The sequence below is a fragment of the Microcebus murinus genome, chromosome 16 (assembly GCF_040939455.1).
Source record: "Microcebus murinus isolate Inina chromosome 16, M.murinus_Inina_mat1.0, whole genome shotgun sequence".
NCBI classification, from domain to species: domain Eukaryota; kingdom Metazoa; phylum Chordata; class Mammalia; order Primates; family Cheirogaleidae; genus Microcebus; species Microcebus murinus.
In genome coordinates, this window is record NC_134119.1 from 27,789,797 (window position 1) to 27,810,787 (window position 20,991).

At 48.3% G+C, this 20,991-nt stretch overlaps 1 pseudogene; it reads left to right on the forward strand.

Annotated features, from left to right (window-relative positions):
* The first annotated feature begins 2,005 nt into the window (after nucleotides 1-2,005).
* On the forward strand, nucleotides 2,006-12,782 carry LOC105865787 (tyrosine-protein phosphatase non-receptor type substrate 1-like; annotated as a pseudogene).
* The last annotated feature ends 8,209 nt before the right edge of the window (nucleotides 12,783-20,991 follow it).

Consider the following 20,991-nt stretch of genomic DNA (forward strand, 5'->3'; position numbering starts at 1 on the left):
AAAATGGGTAGGAGAAGATCTAAAACCCTGTGAGTGGCTCTGTTTCTATGAGCTGAGAGAAAAGGGCATGTAGGCGACAATCAGGTCCAGGATTTGTGAAGGGTTTGGGGAGGGTCACGGAAACTCACATTCATCAAGCTCCTATTCTATGCTTAAAACTCCAGGCTTTGTATGTATGAGACTCAGTCACCAGGCAGACACCACTTGCCTCTTGTTACAGATAAAGAAACAGGGGCTCAGAAAGTTCAAGAAACTTGAGCGTGGTGGGTGTGATGGTCGAAACTTTGAACTTTGCAGGAGTGCCTGCTTGAACTGGTTTGCTTTCTTTCTTTCTTTCTTTTTAAATTGAGACAGAGTCTCACTCTCTGTTGCCTGGGCTAGAGTGCTGTGGCATCAGCCTAGCTCACAGCAACCTCAAACTCCTGGGCTCAGGTGATCCTCCTGCCTCAGTCTCACAAGTAGCTGGGACTACAGGCATGTGCCACCATGCCTGGCTAATTTCTTTCTATTTTTAGTAGAGACAGGGTCTTGCCCTTGCCCAGGCTGGTCTCGAACTCCTGAGCTCAAGCAATCCTCTTGTCTTGGCCTCTCAGAGTGCTAGGATTACAGGCATGAGCCACTGCGCCCAGCCTGAACCAGTTTTATTTCTGAATGCTGCTTTCAACTCGGCTCTGTGAAATTTCTCCTTCCTGCCCCCTCTGTTCTCTTAAGCACAGCCCATCATTTCTGGATACCTTGCAGAAAGGTTCTGCTCTATAATTACTGAACAAATGGATGATGATGGATGAATAATTTCATCAAACTTTATGAAACAGCTATTCTGTGTCAGCCCCTGTTTAAGACTTAGCCCAAACCAGGCTGGTTGAAAATGCCAACATTATGTCTAGTGCAGCGCCCACTTCCTCCCCTTGCTCCAGCACTGCCGCCCAAGTCCCTGCCGAGGGATCTGGAGAGGGGGAGAGGCGAGGCGTTCTTTCGTTCCTCCTTCCTTCCCTGAATCGGGCCCCTTCTGTTCTCTTCTGTGTTGGGGTCTGGAAGGGGACCCAGCACCCAACAGTGCTGTTGACTAGGGCTGGAATCTGGAGGCCAGCTGCCTCCTGGGGCATAGGTGTGATCCCTAGGAGGGCCCTGCATGGATGCATGTGTGCATGTATGTGTGTGTGTGTGCATGCGTGTGCAGTGGGGGCGTCTCTCACGCACGATCTGACCCAGGCTCACAGCTCCCATGCTGCAGCCTCTTGCTGCTGGGCCCCCGGCCAGTGGCCAGCCCTCTTGAGTGGGCCACAGACAGGCGGCTCTAAGCTTGGCCACCCTCCTCAGTGGGGGCCCCTCTAATGACCTCACCCCCTTGCCACTCCACATGGAGGAAGCCCCGGCCGCTGTCCTGCCGCCCGCCTCTCTCCCCCCTGCTGGCTCTTCTCAGTTCCCCGCTCCCCTGCTCAGCGTGCATCGAGGTGGGTTGGGAGACACCCAGGACAAAGGGACCCAGCCTCCTCCTCCTGCAGGCACCCTGTCCTCTGGGAGGCACCTTCCGGGAGCACTTTGCCTGGCTGGGTGTTGGGGGTTTGTGAGGGAGGGAGGAGGTTCCCTAACAGTCTGCCCCAGGCTGACCACACCCCTCAGTTAGCCGAGTGTACAGGCCCCGGGGAGGCAGGGTGTCTGTACAGGCCCCGGGGAGGCAGGGTGTCTGGGGAGCTCGAAGCTCAAGGCGGGGCATCAGAGCCCGTCAGTGCCCAGCCAAAGGCGGCAGACGCCTCCCCGGCTGGAGGCCTCAGGCCTGGAGGTTTGGGGTTTGGGAGGAGGCCTTGGCCACAGTGGCCACTTCTCTCCCTGTGGCTCAAACCTCTGCTCCAGGCCTGGTGGGGGCGGGGCAGGGCTGGGCGGCTGGGAGTATAAGGACCGCTCCAGGCTGTTGGGAAACCAGGCAGTGGCCTCTGGGCTCATGCAGAGCCTCATCCAGGGGTTGTTGCCCAGCACGGACCAGGGACCCTGTGAGCCTGTCACCATGACTGCCACACCTGGGCAGGCCCTGGGCACCCTCCTGCCCACCCTTCTGCTGGGACTCACAGGTGAGTCCTGAGTCCTGACCACAGAGACTCTCGGAGCAGGCAGGGAGGCCCTCAGGGATTACTGAACCCAGCACCTGTGTTCCAGGTGGGAGACTGAGGCCTGGAGAACCTGGCCGGGCCATTCTCCTGCCTGCCAGGTGCTGTCGTGCATCTTGTCCTCAACACAGACTTCACGGGAAAAGGGAGCTTGGGGGTCAGAGGAGGGTGTGACACACGTGCGGGGCTGGGTGGGGGTCAGGGGCAGAGAGGAGCCCATCTCCTGCCCAGCTTCCCTGCTGCCAGCTCTGGTCTGGGTGGCCACAGGTCCTGCGTCAGGTGTGAGGGGTGGAAAGACAGAGAGAAAGACACCTGGGCGACAGGGCCTCTGTGCCACGCACGGGAAGAGCGCTCCGCTCGCTGACTCAGACAGACCACCCCCCGCCACCACTGACAGCCGCACAACCTCCAGCAAGTCCCTAAACCCCACCCAGTCTGTTTCCTCTTCTGGAAACTGGGGACAATAATGCTATTAATAGCATCCCACAGCTGGGATATGGATGAACATGAGCCCACACACCTGGGCATTTTCTAAAGCACAGGCTGCTGCATGCAGGCAGGGTGATGAGAACATAGCATGCAAAGGGACCAGAGCTGTGTGCTAAGAGGACAGGCTGCCCTCTGTCCCCTGGCACCTTGTGTTCTCCTTGCTGGTATATTTGTCTGCCCCTCCCCCAACACACAGATGCTCCTCGAGGGCAGGGTCCTGTCTGACTCATCTCTGTGACCCCAGCACTCAACTCACGACCTGGTGCAGAGCAGGGGCTCAGGGGATGCAGTGAGGACGTGGACAGGTCCCTGCTCTAGATCTCTGCAGGGCTGTCCTCGGGAGGAGGGACGAGTCTCATTCCATGGTTTTCTTGGGATAACTCTAGCAGGTAGGCCCCAGGTTAGAAGCAGGGAGTGTTTTGTCATAGTCTAAGCTACACAAGGGTGAATGAAGCTGCCTTGGGTGGCGAGAGCTCCCCGTCACTGGAGGTGAGCAAGCAGAGGATGCACACTCATGGAGGTGTTGAAGGGAGGAACCCAAGCAGGAGACCAGCCATCCCTGCTGCAGTGACCTTTGACTTCACACTCCAGTCATCGTAAACTTATGTCCAAATGGAAATCCTGAGTCTTCCCCATACCGTTCCTATCCCAGCTCAGTCCTTCCCCAGTTCTCCCCATCTCAAAAAGTAGGCCGCCCTCCTCCCCGCTGCTCTGGAGAAAACCTGGGACTCACGTATCCATCATTCTCTGTCCCTCATCCCTCAAGCCCATCCTGTCCATCACCACGTCCAGTGGGCCGTTTGTTCCACTTGCGTCCCAGCCCCTCCCCCTTCCTCACCACCCTGGTCCAGGCCACGGTCAGCTGGGCCTGGAGGCCAGCGCCAGCCTCCCGCTCCCGCTCCCAGGCCTGCCCCAGGTATCTTCTAGAACATGTACATCAGACCACCGCGCCCCTCTGTTTAAAGTCTCAGCACTGTCCCATCACACTCAGAATAGAATCAAGATCGTCACCATGTCCCACAACACTCTTCTCAACATAGACTTCTGTGTCATGACGTCGAAGTCCTACAGACCTCTCGGTTTCTCCTGCCCCAGGCTCTTCTCACCGGCTGTCCCTGCCATCTGGAATGTCCTTCCTCTGCCCCTTCCCATGGCCGGCTGCTATTCATTCCTTGGTTTCAGCTCAAAATGCCACCTCCTCAAGGAATCCTTCTCTGACCACCCTTCTAGAATAAGTTCTTCCTGTATTGTCTATCTCTGCACTCTTTGGCTTTCCTAGTGGGCACTGCACCCCGGTTATAATCACACTCATGTTCGTTTGCTTACTTGTTATTGTGTGTCCATATGTTCTCTGAGGTTGGAAGCAGACAGGGCACGCAGTAGGTCCGCAGGGCCTGCCAGATCCCTGGCGCCGCCCACAGACTGTTGCATGTTGGACGCGTTCCACTCGCCTTGTGCAGTCACAATCGCTCTCTATCCCAGCTGGGCAGCCCTTCATCTCTCTGACGGGCCCGTCTCAGAGGACAACCCCTGGAGATTCGGTGCTTTTCAACTGTACTGCCGGCCCCTTCGGCTCCCAGGACTTCAACGTCACCTGGTTGAAGGACAGCTATGAACTCCCAGCCTCAGCTCAGCACCCGGTGACTGATGAGCAAGGCAATTTCTCCATCACCAGCAAGGCATGGGTGACACTGGCCCAACAAGACGTCTCAGCCAAGGTCGCCTGCAACGTCACCCACAGGACCCTGAAGGATCCCCTACAAGCGACCATGAATCTCTCCCAAGTGCTCCGAGGTGAAAGGGCAGTGGCACGGGGTGGGGGCTGGCTCAGGCAGCATCAGCTTCCAGGCTTTTCGCCTAAAGCTCAACTTCACAAACAAGGACCCAGATTCCTCTTTGCCACCCTGATCACACATACAGTGATTGGAACGCAGGTTCCAGAAGCCCAGAGTTTGGGCTTCAATCCAGCACAAGTTGTGTGATCTTGCAAATTACTTGACTATTTGGTGCCTCAGTTTCCTTGTAAAATGGGAAGGAAATTAAGACCGACGGGCTTATGGGAAGGTGAAATGTATGGGCTTCCTGAGAAGATTAAATGAGTCATTCTTTATAAAGGATCTAGAACAGTGCCTGGCACGCAGTGAGTAACTTATGAATGTTTGGTCTTCTTGTTATGACCTGGCCCCAGTATCCCTTTCCAACAACTTGTTCTATTAATATCATTGTTATTGTTTTGGATTTTAAATGTTTATTATTCATTCAACAAATAAATGAATATCCATTGTTTGCCAGACACTGCTGTCCGTGCCAGGGATACAGCAACAAGCAAAATAAGGCTCCTGTCCTCATGGGCATTGCATTTTGATAGTTCTTAGGAAATATTTCAAACTACAGAGAATTATATATGGGACACCACACTGTGTACCCCTACCCATATTTAATGAATACTAACATTTAGGCGGATTTGCTTTACATTCAGCAAACAAGAAAAAAATATTTCTTTAAAAAGAGTGAGAGATCCTGAGTCTGGTCCCTGGGAGAGGGAGACACAGGCAGCCGCAGGCAGGGGCTGATTTCGCCAGCTCTTACCTTCTCTTCCTCTGTCTAGTGATCCCCACCGTGAGGATCACCACCCAGGCCTCTGGGACGCACGTCCGCGTGCAAGAGAGAGTGAACCTCACCTGCCACGCCAGCCACTTCTACCCCGCCTCCCACCTGCATCTCACCTGGATGGAGAACGGGCACACGATCCAGACCGTGAAATCCCCCCGGGTCACTGGAAACCCCGACGGGACGTACTCGCTGGAGCACACGCGGCAGGCGGAGGCCACGCTGGAGGGGAGCGAGTTTGCCTGCTGGATCGTCCAGGACGAGCAGCCCCCAGTCAAGGCCAACGTCACCCTGCGAGCTCAGACGCCCAGGCGCGTGCAAGGTGGGTGCAGCCTCTGGCCCAGCCCTCTGGGCAGCAGGGCCGGAGAGGGTGGAGACTCAGGTCAGCGCGGGATGCAGGATGCGGGTAAGGAAGGGAAGGGCCCTCGCTCCGTCCCCCACACCCTCCCCCAGAAGCAGCAGTGGGACTCCCCTTCCCCAGTTCCACGCGCTCTTCATGCTGGGAGTTCTCCACCTGACACTTGACTCCAAGGAATGGCAGAGATTAAGGGCTGCCCGGCACCAAAATCCCTTCTGGGGAGGCTATTAACCAAGACTGGTTCAGTTGGAAGTTTCTGGAAGTCAACTTTAAGGAGAGTCCAGAATCCTTGACTCAGCTGGGAAAGAGGGTTGATGCAGGTCCTCACTTAGGATGCGTGCAGCTCCTCCTCCTCCTCTTCCTTCCTTTTTCTCCTTCCCCTCCTCAGATAATTTTCTCCACAAGGGGGCGCTGCCCGCTGGCAGTTCAGGCCCCGAGGGTGGCACGCTGCTTTCCTTTGGTGCAGCTCGGACCAGTTTGGGGGGATGCATAGCTGGCACCGAGGGGGACAGGTGTGAGGTGGACCGTGGAGGGTGTATTATGATTGGCCAGGCCTGGGTGAGCCAGGGGAAAGCCAGGTATCCAGAGCCACATGGAGCGGGAAGGACAGCTCCCCTGGGAAGCGTGGCTGTGTGCACGTGTATTCCAGTTCTGGCCAGGCAAAACCCAGCCCAGCTTTGCGACAAGGCCCTCCACCCTGTCTCTATCTCTCCCCGACAGGACTGGCCTTTATTTGGCTGCTGTAAGACCCTCGGGGGAATGATCCCACTTGGCTTTACATTTCTCCATGCTCTTTTTTGTTGTCCAGCAGAAATGAGAAAGACGTTCACCCAGCAGGATACACGGGTGTGCGTGAAAAACCCCAAGCGGGCCCTTCTCATCAGAAGCGAGTGCAGTATTTCTTTATTGACTCATGCTGAGTTTTTCCCCTGTCTTATTTTTCTCCTGCATGCAGCACATACCTGGCCCACAGCTGCAAGATTAACCCCCTGGGAGCATCCCTTCCAGTCGCGGCTTCCCTGCAGCTCTGTGGTGCCCTGCGGTCTGCAGGAGGAAGGGCGGCCTCCTTGTCTGGCATTCAGGCCCCTTTCTATTGGGTGTTAACATACCCTTGGAGCTGTCCCTCCCCCACCTGGCCCATGACAGCCCCCATCAGCACCCCGCCCCCCTCGCCTCTGTTCCTGCTGGCTGGCACCCACAGAGCACCCACTGTGCACCCAGGTCATCTGATCCTATGGCAGAGCCCAGAGAGCTAGTGGGGGGATCACAGTCTCAGACGTGTCAAATAGCAGAGCTGGGACTAGAACCCAGGGCTACTTTGTTCACAAATTTAATGAGTTTGTCTATATTTTTCTCTCCTATCCTGCCTGAGAATACAGACCTTAGTGTTATCTCAAGTCTTTTCTCAAATATCCGTCTTAAACGTCCCATTTCTGATATATATTTCTTCCTGGACTGCGCGGACATATCTGTCTATACCATTCAGTTCTCACAATCGGCACTTCAACCTCGAGGCCTCCGGAAAGCCCAGGACCTGGGGTTTTATCCCACTGACACCTTCCTCCGTGATTAGACTCTCACATCCTTAAAGCAGGGACTGCCTCTTCTGTTTGGAGGTGGCCAAGCTTTGGCGTCAAACGGAACAAGATCCCGAGGCAGGGCTGTCACTGCCCAGCCACGTGACGTCAGGAAAAACAATTCCCTTTCTGGGTGTCCTCATCTGTGCCGTGACAATTGCTATAGCCACCTCGAGAGGCCCTGGTGAGGAGTCCCTTCCTTGACTGCTGCCTGGCGTCTGGACAGTGGGGCCACAGTGACTGCCTGCAGTGACTGCTCGCAGTCCCGTGGTGCCTGGCCCGGAGCTGGGCTGAGAGTGGGACAATATTCAAGACCACTGATCCGTGCAGAGCCCACTGTGCAGAAGTACAGGCGGGAGCTGTGATGTAACAAAAAGGCCCTTAATTTAGAGTCAGAACTCCTGGCTTGCAATGTCAGTTCTGTTCACTGTGTGGCCCTTGGGTGAGTCACTAGCCCTCTCTGAGCCTTTTCTTTCTCTGTTAACATTAAAAATATGATTAATAACAATCCCTCAGATGATCACTGTGAGTATACGATGCTGACAGTTCCCATTTCTAGAGTGCTTCCTACTCTACACTAGTTAGTTTACTTAATTTCTTAACTGAGAATGAAGAATCATCCTCATTACACAGATGAGGAAACCGAGGCTTAGAGAGGTGAGTTGCCCCGGCTCCAGGTGAGGAGCTGGGAATGCACACTTGGGTTGAGCAGGACTCCAAGGCTGGTGTGTGAACCTCTCTCCGAGACCTGGCCTCTGAGAAGTGAGGTGCTCTTCCTTCTTCAGGGCCTGAGGGCGGGGTTGAGGGGTGGTCAGGGGCACAGACCCTAGGGCCAGGCTGCCTGGCTAAGAAGCCCAGCTCTGCCACTGACCAGCTGTGGACTTTAGACAAGTTACCTAGCTGGTCTGAGCCTCAGTTTGCTTGTCTGTGAAATGGGGATAGCAACAGCTCCTAGAGGTACTGGAGAACTCAGTGAGTTAGGGAAGAGCCCAGCAATTGTGGTAAATGTGACATGGGTGTTTGATTTTTGCCATGTGGTGTCAGCAGGTGTCGGCCTCCTTACAAACTGCTGTGGTCCCAGTAGTTTCATTGTCAGGCCTCTGAAATCAGCTTCAGAAAGTAGCTTCTACCAGAAAGTAACCTTTAAACCGGGCGTCCTCAAACTACGGCCCGCGGGCCACATGCGGGTGTTTTTGCCCATTTGATTTTTACTTCAAAATAAGATATGTGCAATGTGCATAGGAATTTGTTCATAGTTTTTGTTAAACTATAGTCCTGCCCTCCAACGGTCTGAGGGACAGTGAACTGGCCCCCTGTTTAAACAGTTTGAGGACCCCTGCTTTAAGCCCTATGGAAAAGCAATGGGGTTCTTGCCGCAGACGCTGAGGGTTTGTTCACACTGGGATTCGGCCAGGCACGGCTGTGCCCTCTTATGGGAGGGTCTCTCCCTGCAGGCAGGCGCCCCCACCCTTACAGCTTGCAAGGCCCCCCACAGCGATCTGAGCCCGGCACCAGCATCCGACTGACCTACACAACGTCCGGGTTCTCCACACGTCACGTGACTGTGACCTGGCTTAAAAACAAGCACGAGCTCCCCAAGTCCCAGACCAGCGTCCGCCATAGTGGACACACCTACAATGTGACAAGTAGTGTGCTGGTCCCGCTGAAGAGTGAGGATGTGTCCTCCTACGTTGTGTGCCTCGTCGAGCACAATTCGACACTGTTTTTCCAGAAAACCATCAGCCTGGACCAGTACCTCCGTGGTAAGATCTTCCTCTTTGCTTGGCCAAGTTGGTACAGGGTTGGACTGTGGTCTTCTCAGAGCCTCAGTTTCCTCATTGAAAAGTGACACATCTCTCACTTGGCCGTGGCAAGGATTCAGTGAAATATTACCTGTAAACACAGGTGTTATTACCTTAACCCTTTGCACTCGCTTGCTTTTTTCTCATTATCCACACTCGACATCCGAGTGCAAAGGGTTTTAACACAGTGCTTTGCTCATACTGACCACTCAGAAGTGGCCATTGTTGCTGTTAATTATTGTTATTGTTATTATTCACATTGCCTCTCAGAACTCACTTCTCTTGTCTGGAGACAGAATATTTATCTTCTGGGAATTTAATTTCATTATTAGTATTTTATCTAAAGAAGATTTGTAGGGCTTTAAGAACTTCTAAATTTTAGGGACTGTGATGTCTTTAGATTATTACTTATACCTGGGTATGAGCCTAACTTTTCTATTGATTTTCCTCGATTGTGCACCAATGCTTGGCAGATCTCTGAATTCAGAGAGGTCACAAGGTATCATGCCCAGAAGGAATCTTAATAATCATCCCATTATAATAATGACTCCAAAGCCCAGAGAAGGCAAGGGAGTGGTCTAAGGCTGCATAGCAGTAAAATTAATTCCTTAAATGTGCATTTGACTTTCAAATCTACAAAATGTGTTTTATAAAATCTGTTTTTCTTAACTGAAAATAGGGGGATAAGTGTGTTATTATCATGGAAGTAAACACATCCTTTTATATTGATATTAATGTCTTGAATGAGCATGGCAGAAAGGTAGTAGAGCACATTTTTGTGGGTTGACTTATTTAACAACTTCCTCACTCTTACTTGACAACTTCCCTGTACTGTTCGTCCCATTCATGGCTTACAGAAGGAAACTGAGGTTCAAAGAAGTGAAGCGGCTTGGGTTGCAAAGCTGGCGAGTGAGAGACCCTGGCATGACCTCCAGCTTCCAACTCTGCTCTGTCTCCCAGCTGTGGGGCCTCTCGCAAGTTGCTTATGTTCTCTTGTCTTCAGTATATTTGGCTGTAAAATAGGAAAATGATAGGCCATGGGGTCTTCCTTATCTGAGGATGTATTATGTCATTCCCTGGCGCTAGGACAATTGTGTAGAGAAGCAAAAGTCATAGCAAATAGAAATACTCCCAAGTTAATTGGTTGCTTATAAAACTAGCTCCCACTGAAAACCCCTCCCTACTCAACACCTCATGTGTCTTGGATTGTGTCTCCTGTCATAGAAATGTCTTTGTGGGTGTCTTCATTTGGGTTTCCCTGAAAGCAGAGCCTGGAACCAGGGCATGTGGGCAGGCAGCTGGGAGGTGACACTGAGAGGTTGGGGTGGTGGAACAGAGAGAAAGAGACAGGGAAGGGGGACAACAAAGCCAGGGTGAGTTATTAAGCTGGGGGCCCTCTGAGTACTGTGTAGACTGTGTCTCAGGGTTGCCCCGTGACAGAGGGGAGGCTGGGATGTGCATGGACTGGGTGGCATTTCATGGCTCTAGCAAAATCCGAGGCAGAGAGGTGGGAAGGTGTTTGGGGAACTTGGGGTGGGACTTAGCGTGAGTGCAACTGTCCAGCACTTCCGCCCTGAGACCAGGTGGCGGAGGAGGTGGTGTGGAGCCCAGAAATCCTCTGCTGAAGGAGGTGGGTCTTGCCTTGATTGGAGTATGGCAAACATCAGACCGTACCCCGCAAACAGAATTCACATCCATTGCAAAGTGCAATTGGAGGCCTTGCAAAAGTTGTATTTCCAGAAGTTGATGCAAATGATATTGGGGAATTGCTGGGATCCCAGGCAAAGCCTTTGAACAGCCAACAACGGAAGAGAAGGAAAAATCTACGATGATGACAATGTACAGGGCACTTCAGAAGAGGACACTTTGATGAAAAGAGGCCCCTGTGAAAATTGCTAAAACACTCAAATAATTTCAAATACATTTTCAAAATTACCTTTAAATGATTGGGCTGGTAGTGTGAAATTTTAAATGAAAGATTTGTTGGTACTATAGTATTAGTTTTGGGGAAAAAAATTATGCCAGCTTCCTTCCACTCCCAATACTTGTTCCTTCTGAGAGTTGGTGCACAGTTGCAAGGATATTCTGTATTTACATAAAAATATAAATTAAATAAAATTACTCTTATAATTTAAATGGTTTTGAAGATGAGGTTTCATCCAATTGTTTTTTGAAAATTTCTATGAAATTGGGGCCTGATTTTGCATGGGTCCCTTCTAAGTGGTGCCCCCCCCCCATACCAAGTAGCTTTCAGTGTTTACCTTATTTGGTTTTGTGAGAACTAAATAAGAAAACACATGTGCACACATTGCCTCAAACACTGCCGTTCAGTGCACGGAAGCAGTTGTCACTAGCTGTGCCCACGCCCCGTCCTCCTGACACTGCCCCGGACACCATACAGCCAGGAGAGCTCCCTGGTGGCTGGAATGGGCCACTTGAGCCTGTCATCCTTTTTCAGGTCTTTGCGACTCTTTACAGCCCATGGCACTTGCTAGGTGGCATCTTGCCTAGCCTGTTCTCCACGGGCACCGCCCTAGTTGCCAGGCCTTCAGCATCCTGAAAGGGGTCCCCCTTTCTCAGGTCTTGCTCTTTGCTTGGTGAGACCCGTGTGCCGTGCCCGTGTGCAGAGAAGGAAAGACTGAGCACAGGAAAGGAGTTCCGGGGCGGTGCCGTGCCGTGGCTGTCCAACCCATCAGCGACAGCATTTATAGGATTTTACAAGTCTGGCTGGGTTGAGGATCAGAAAAGGATATTTTGGGATCAGACGCTCATAGCCCCTTCAAATTGCACTAAGTAAGGAGTTACTCTCTGTACCCTAGACCAAGAGCTGAAATCCGTCTTAATTAGACTTACAGAACTGATCTGACCCTAGAGGATTTCATAATTTCTGGAAACAGAGGGAAAGTGACTTGCACAAGTTCTTGCAGTTGGCTATGGTATCAGTGTAGGAACCAGAATCCAGATCCTCCAGCCCTTAGTTTAGTGTTAGAGCCGTACCACGTTGTGTGTTCATATGAAATCTACTGAAATATTTAATGTTTTATGAGATTGTAAATTTCTCCAATTTTCTCCATTGTGGGTGCATTTGACTGTATAGTTGAAAATCTGGTTGAAAAAAATTCTAGAAGTAGATCATAATTTCACAAGCCTAGAATCATAAATGCTTATAGCCTTATAGTCTGGGTGTCAGAATAGCAGAAAAGTAAAACATACTATTTCTGGTGTGATCCGAGCTTTGCCACTTGTGACCTTGGGCAATCTACTTAACCTCTCTAAACTGAAGTTCCTTCCTATGTAAAATCTTAGCATCATGGATGCTAAGACTTAGAGTCTATGAATCTTCAAACCTTAGAATTATCTAGTCATAGAGCGGGTCAAATGATTTGTAGCTTTTTCGATGGAATTCATACCTCATCTTTTTACCTTTAATGGCCAAAGTGAAAAAGAATAGGATGGCTTTCATCAATCCCTTTCATTTTTCCATCCATCCATCCATCCATCCATCCATCCATCCATCCATCCATCCATGCATGCATTTCATCCATTCACACTCTCATTCAATCATGTATTTCCCATGCATGCATCTGGTAACCAATACTTAAATCTTCCCCTGCGGCAGGCCCTGGGCTATACAGTGGGGAGATGAGCCCATCCTCAAGGAGCTCCCAGGATCCCACAGTAATTGTTTTCTCTGGGCTTTGCCAGTTCCCCCTGCAGTGACAGTGTCCCAGTCTTCCACCTCCTCCAGCTTGGTGCTGGCTACCTGCCACGTGCAGAGATTCTATCCACAGAGTGTGCAGCTCATCTGGCTGGAGGACTGCCATATGCTCAAAGGAACTGAGCAACCCACATCCAAGAAGAATGATGATGGTTCCTACACCCTGGAAGCCTTGCTGCTGGTGAACGCGTCGGTGCAGGGGGCCGAGCGGGTGCTCACCTGCGTGGTGCAGCAGGAGACGCAGCCTCCCATCCGGGCCAGCCTCATACTGTCCACGGCAGCCCACGCCACATATAAGTCCGTTGGGAGCCCAGGTACGTTCACCTCTTCTCCCGTGGCCACCTGGAGCCATCTGTATCCCGAGTGTGTTCCAGAAGGCACAGGGAGGAGAGGAAGCTTGATTATTATTGAGATCTTGTCCAAGCCTGTGATTCCTTAAATAGCCAGAATGGTCTCTGGCCAGCGGCTTCCTTTATATGTGGCCATCCTGAAAAGTTCTTTCATTTCTGGGGAAAGAATGTTCTCCTGGCTCTCAAACTCCCCAACTGAAAATTCCCAATTTGAAAATTCCCCAACGAGAGTTCAGCTTAGTGTGCTCACTTACTGGTGACTCGGTGGTGGCTGTCAGCAGGGCTTCCTTGTTGGAAGCCTTGTCTGTCTGAGTTGTATGGAAGCGAGTTTGCCTGTACATAAGGCTTGTTTGAACAGCCTTACCCTGGGGGCTGTGTGATGTGCCATGCAGTGATAGGACAGGCTCGTCCACTTAATTCTGTGACCTCTCTGTCACGTGACCCCTCTGTTTGCTCATCTGTAGGTAGGGTCTAATAAATGTTCCTAATGCATAGTCTTTGTGAGGATTAGATGAATTAACACATATAAACTCTACATATCATCTACATATATGTTTACAATAAATGTTAGCTACTGTTAACTATTATTTGAATTGAGGTAACATTTTAAAACATTTACTTTCCAGTAATTACCTAAGTTGTGTCAACTTAGGTAACTGAGTCGGTTATCGTCTCAGAGCCTTAGTTTACTCATCTATAAAATGGTGCTCAAGAAGCCAAACTGCTAAGATTGTAGCAAGGTTATGGCAAGTGGCCACAAGGCTTTGGGGGGACATGGAGCTGATGGTGTTCAGGTTTGTACCTCTAAAGCCTGGCACACTGGCTGGTGTATGTTAGGTATTCAAATCAGCGTTTGTTGAGCCAAATTCAAGGTGAGGCTCACAGGTCAAGGTAATCTCATCTCCAAGAGAGAGCTAAGTGTAGAGAAAAGACATAGGCTTGGAATCAGATAGAATTAGGTACAGCTTGCAGGCTCTAAACTTTCCCGGCTGCGTGACCTCAGAGAGGGCATTTAAACCCACAGGGCCCCATTTGATGGCTCCATCTACTCCTTGGCATTTAGGTCCAGAGATGCCTGCCCTTATCTTTGTGGCTTTCCTCCTGGGCCTCAAGGTGCTGCTAGTGTTAAGTACCACAGTGACCTACATCTACAGGAAGTAGAACCTGTTACAGGTGAGTTTGGGGTGGGCCTTAGGGAGGGAGGTCAGGGCCATGGTCATGGGCTGGAAAGAGGAGTCCAGGGTAAGCCCATTAAGTCACACGGTGCCCCCAAGGGTGATCCAGCCTCAGGAGAAGGTTGTGAACAGTCTTATTTCTTCCAAGTGACGGTTGGAATTCTCAGAGGCTTCTAACTCTATGTGTAGTGGCCTGGAGGTGGAAGGTTTTCAAGTTGCATTCCTTGGAGCCCTGAAGGTGGGGGTTCAAGGTGTGGGAGTGGGATGAATGTCAAGACCTGAGTTCCAGAGTCCCCCCTGGTAAGTATATTTCAGTTTTCATATGATATATACTTGGGATGAATAAGGAAGGTATTGCTAAAATCAACTAATAGAACCTATCCAGGGGAGTTGGAGGTTCTGACTAGTGGCAAAGATGAATGTGGGTAGGGGAGCAAGTTCAGAACCCAGAAAGCGGCATTGGGGTGAAGCACGTAGGGGCTTCATTTCTGATCTGTGCCATGAACCCAGGCCAAGCAGAGTCTGCCACATACTAGGTGCTCAATAAATATTTGTGGAATTAATACATGAGGGAACAAACAAATGCACGAACGATCTTCTCCCTGCAGCTCCTGCATGCTCTGTGACGTTGCCTCGGCCCTCTCCAGGGGGCTCCTCGCCAAAGGGCTCAAGTAGGGAGAAGAGGCTGCAAAGACCTGGAGGTCACTCAGGACCCCTGCCCTTCACTCTGTCACTGCCACCCCACGGCAGGCACAGCGTCCTCCGCACACCCCCCTCACGTCCCTTCCGTCGGAGCTTTGGAACTGAGTCAGGGATGGACTTTGGTTACGCAGGATGCAAGGATGTCTCGACCCTGATATACAGAGCTGCAAATCGGCCCTGCCTCCACCCAAGACAGAATCAAGCGGGTCAAAAAAGGAAGTTTCCATCCTGCTCTTGATCATTAATACTCCTTAATTTTCAGAGCAGTTTTTACCTTATTCAGGGCTTTTGCAAGCCTGATTTCATTTTAACACATACATTTTGAAATCGCCAGTAAGTTGAGTAAGCATTTTTTTTCTTCTGAAATGGATTCAAAAGAATATTAAAAAATCCATGGATCTACCCTCCTATCTTTGCAAAATGGTAACATTTTGCTATTATGTTCTTCAGGTCCTTTTAAAAAACACTGTCCTGGCCGGGCATGGTGGCTCACACCTGTAATCCTAGCAAGCTGGGAGGCTGAGGCTGGCAGATTGCTCGAGGTCAGGAGTTCGAAACCAGCCTGAGCGAGACCCCATCTCTACTAAAATTAGAAAGAAATTAATTGACCAACTAAAAAAATATATATACAAAACATTAGCTGGGCATGGTGGCACATGCCTATAGTCCCAGCTACTCGGGAAGCTGAGGCAGTAGGATCGCTTGAGCCCAGGAGATTGAGGTTGCTGTGAGCTAGGCTGATGCCACGGCACTCACTCTAGCCTGGGCAACAAAGTGAGACTCTGTCTCAAAAACAAAACAAAACAAAACAAAAAAACACTGTCCTGAATTTGGTGTTTATTGATCTCAAGCATGAATTTATCATTCTCAAGCATAATTTTATACTTTCACAATGTATGTATAAATCCTTAAGCAATGTCTAGTACGACTTTGCATGTTTGGAACTTTATATAAACGCTATGATACTGCGCAGAGCACTCTGCAACCTTATTTTGTATGCTTAGCACAGTCTGTGGGATTTATTCATGTTGATGTATGGAGCTTCATTTTATTAATTTTCCACAGCTCTGTGGTCTTCTCTTGTGAGAATACATCACAATTTGATGAGTGATATTGAAGCTTTTATTCAGTGGTTCAGTACAACTTTGCAACAAACATTCTTATATTCGTTTCCTTGGGCTCACACATGTGGGGGAGTCCCTCTTGCTACTGTGGTCCACAAATTTGCAGTGTTGGTGTCATTTCAGGGATTTTGTTATACAAAAAAATTTTTTTTTCAATTTTTGCTCAAGTTTTCACCTTTCCATTTATGTTTTTAATCTAGCTATACTCTTCTGGTGTGTGTGTGTGTATTATAGGTGGTAGGGATCTTATCTTTTTTCTACAAGGATAAATTATTCAGCACTCTCTGATAAGCAGTGCCACCTTTGCTGTATATCAAGTGTCTATAAATCTGTGGTTCTTTTGATGAGCTCTTTGTTGCATTGATCTACTTGTCTCTCTGTCAATACAGGCGTACTTCGTTTTATTGCACTTCACGATGTTGCACTCCACAAATGCTGCGATTTTTTTACAAATTGAAGGTTCGTGGCAACAAACAGCATCTGTTGGTGCCATTTTCCGACAGCAAGTGCTCATTCTGTGTCTCTGTACCACAAAATGTGGTGATTCCCACAGTATTGTAAACTTTTTCATGATTACTATCCCTGTTATGGTGATCAGTGATCTGTGGTGTTACTAGTGTAATTGTGTTGGGGCAGCACAGACTGTCCCCTATAAGATGGGTGCTTGGTAAATGGCCATTCCCCCACCTCTCTCCCTCTCCTCAGACATCCTTATTCCCTGAGACCAACCATATTAGAAATTAAGCCAATTAATAACCCTGCCATGGCCTCCAGGTGTTCAAGTGAAATGAAGAGTCACACGTCCCTCATTTTAAATCAAAATCTAGACGTGGTTAAGCTTTGTGAGGGAGGCATGTTGAAACCCAAGACAAGCCAAAAGCTGGGCCTCTGAGACCAAACAGCCAAGCTGGGAATGTAAAGGAAAAGTTCTTCAAGGAAATTGAAAGCACTGTTCCAATGAACACATGAATGATAAGCAAAATGGCCTTATTGTTGACGTGGAGAAAGTTTTAGTGGTCTGAACAGTAGATCAAACCAGCTACAACATTCCCCCACAATATCTCTGAGGTGTTCCTATACTGTACTTTTTAGTTAAAATAGCTTTACTATAAGTTTTGATACCTCTTTTGGGCCACTTATCACACCATTTCTTGTTCAAAATGGTCATGCCTATTCTTGGCCCAAATACATTTTAGAATCATTTTGTCACGTTTCATGAAAAGCCCTTTTAGAAGTTATTACTTGATTGCATTGAATTCATATGTTAATTTGGGCAAATTGACAACTTTCCAATACTGTCTTCCCATTCATGGGCATGGTATACCTCTAATTATTTAGATTTTCTTTTGTAACTTTCAATTTGCAATTTTATAGTTTTCCCCCCATAATGGTCTTATGCATCCTCAGGTATTATTAAAGGCATTATTAAAGGCATCCTGCCTTTAACATTTCCTAGTTTATGGAATCTTTAAAAATTAAAGCAGAGAGTGGAGGTCACAGAGCCAAAAGTTTTAAAAAATTCAACATTTTGTGTGGAGTCATAGTTAAAAAACAATGACATAATGTAACTTTTAATGAGTGTTTTCTTTTACTTTCAAAGTGTTTTGATTTGTACAATAAATTATATATGCTCACTCTTTATACTTAAAAACATTAAAGCAGAGAAAGCTCCAGGAGGACCTAGCAGCCAAGAGAGACCCGAAGAGCCCAAACACCAAGCCTTATCTAAAAACCAAGAATAACTGCTTGAAGCTACTACCTTCTAAATCTACCCAGAAAGAATGTTACCAACCATGCCATTTTGCCTGTCAAAGCTACCAGGCTGATCAACATTAAACTCCAGCCCAGACCAGCCAATATTACAGAATCCCAGAAGCCAAAGTTGGAGCCACAAAAGCTGAGCAAAAGGCTAATTTTAAGATGTGTTTCTTCTAACCCAAACTATAAGCCTCCCAGCAATCATCAGTAGCAGCATGAGCTGGATCATCCGCTAAACGAGAAGTGCCAACAAAACCCATGGGGTCACTCAATGTATAGGATTTGCAAACCATAAAACAGCAGGTAACAGATCAAGGACATTGCTCTGTGGGCAATACCCATGTTGAAAATGAATCTTTGGGTAGCTTTCGAAGAGAAAACAAAGAGGACTTGCCTCACACCTTATTGGACTCTAAGAGGAAGCTAGATTCTGGTACATACAAATGCCAAAGAATTATTTATAATTGAATCAAGAGCAGTTTGATTCCTAAGCAAGCCCTAGGCAAAAGTTCAGTGAATGGTGTTCTGAAACAGAGAGTTAATAGAATTTGTTGGAGAAACACGAGTCAGGCTTCTACCAGTAAAATCACAGGGACTCTCTAGAGCAGATCTTGCAAGACCAGGAGAAAAATTGCCAAGGACAGTTTCCTCTCACTTTGTTCAGACCCTTAGTAGGACTCAAGCATCAATCAATCAATAAAACAGAGGTCAAGATATAAAGGTTGCAGGGTTAAATATGAAAGAACACGTATAAGTTACAGTCACACCTTCCTACTGAACAGAAAGTAAAACATACCAAGGAAGGACACACCCAGATTTGCTTCAGGGAGGATGTAACAACAGACATATAAATATTAAGCCAGATCAGTGGTCCACTCAGCCTTGTTTTAGACCTTAATAATCATGTGTAGGCCGGGCGCGGTGGCTCACACCTGTAATCCTAGCACTCTGGGAGGCTGAGGCAGAAGGATCGATTGAGGTCAGGAGTTTGAGACCAGCCTGAGCAAGAGTGAGACCCCATCTCTACTAAAAATATAAAGAAATTAGCTGGACAACTAAAAATATATATATATAAAATTTAGCTGGGCTTGGTGGCACATGCCTGTAGTCCCAGCTACTTGGGAGGCTGAGGCAGGAGGATCGCTTAAGCCCAGAAGTTTGAGGTTGCTGTGAGCTAGGCTGATGCCACGGCACTCTAGCCGAGGCAAGAGAGCCAGACTCTGTCTCAAAAATAAATAAATAAATAGTCATGTGTATTGCAAAAATCAGAAGCCATAAGCTTTCTTGCCAAGCCTAGTTTGACAGTTGGCAGCTTTAATTCAGTCATTCCAAGCACCCCTAGCATAAGACCAAATGGAACCAATGGGGATAAATGCCACCATAGCCTTCCACAAAATCATGGATATTACAGTCCAAGTTGAAAAAGGCTCTTTCCCAGAACCATTTTCTGAACAAGACAGCTCCCAAAACTCAAACTGGTGACACAATCAAAAATGGAAAAGGAGTCCCTAAAGGGTCCCAAACTAACCCAAATATTAACAAGAAGACAACAGAGGATCAAAGGGAACAACTGGAAGAGCAGCAGGAGTCTAAGGGGAAAATCTATAAATGGCCTCCTATGAGACTTAAAACAACAATAAAAAAATAATAAAGGAAATGAATATTTCATTCTGGAAGGGCATTAAAGAAGAAGAGAAGAAAGCACAACTTGAACTGCCCGATAAGATTAACAACGCCCTGACGGAACGTCTGCAGATCGTTGAAAGGGGTGTACTTTCTAATGAAATATTTACCATATTTCCCATTATTTCTGAGGCTGAAAAATTTGCTAACTTCCAGATTTACAAAGCAAAGTTGTTAGCTAGTAAAGGCACCTATAATGTTATGGGGCTATATGAAAAGGCCATTGAAGAAGGTGCCACGGCAACCCGAGTGTCGCAGGAAGTTGTTCTTAATATTTTGCAAGACCCAACAGAACAATGGAAGGAGTTACTTTTGACTCTGTAGTTGCAGAAACTAATATAACATCAGCAGAAGAGCTGGCCAATAAGATGGAATCTGGGGAGTCTGTCTTTCTCCAAAAAGGAGGGAACAGTTTACAGCAACACCCCAAATAACGAAGGCAAAACAGGATAATCATCTTGACATCCAATTACAGACCGCCCCATCCCTAGAATAAATGGAAGACGTGAAGCTCATCACTCCTGTATGATGTGCAGTGGAAGTCGAGCGAGCAGTGTCCCGCTACCCAGAAATGCTGTGGGAATGTGATTTAATGGTGGCTCCTCCCAGTGAGCTATTAGGAGTGGAAGGAACAGAATATTTTATATTCCGTAAAAATGAGGCTTTGCCAATAACATTAGGGTTTCCAATCCTTGAATCATAATTTCTTGAAGATTTTTTTTTATATATAGAAGGTGTTTCAGACTCTTCATGAGACAAGAAATGCCCTTGTCCAGGTGACCTGGAAAAAAAATGGATAATGGAGAGCCATCATGGGTACAGATTATGGACTCTCAGGATTTAGGGAGTAATTCACAGGGCTTACTCTCAAATTTTATATACTCAGGGGGAAGTCTGTGGTTTATGTGTTTAAAACTGTAGTTCACCACAGTTTTACAGCATACATAAATTTCAAACTAATGAATATTAATTTACCCCACAATTATGGTGAAAATTTGTACTTTACTGATGTACTTTAATCCCAATGTAGTTATTCTTTATATCAGAGGGCTGATGTCTTTCTGCATCTGCCTCAGCAGAGAGGGCAAGTCCTTGCAGGGTGGAAGATCTGGGCTGTGACACGACCTTGCCAGCCCAGAGGGGACATCACAGGCCACCTGGTCAAATCCACCCATTTTACAGATGAGCTTTTCCTAGCTTTGCCTTGGCTCAGAGATTGCAAATGACGTTTCTGTGTGACCTTTGGCTTCTGTCGCCATATCCCTGTGGATGAAGGCTACTTCTTGTCCTTTTTGTGCCAGGTCTCTTCAAGTGAAACACAGCCCTGAATCGGGGTGGTCACGTAGCTCTTTTGGTTTATGTCCAAACTTTATTTTGTATTTGTTATTCGGAAATGCGTCAAGTAAAAACAAAAGGGGCAGGAGAGAGGGGTGGGGAGGGGACACTTGCTCCTTCCGTTCTTTGCTCTGTGAGGGGATAGCTGGCCTGAGAAGGCAGCGTAAGCCCGGGAGACTACTATGAGGTTGCTCTTCCTTTCTCC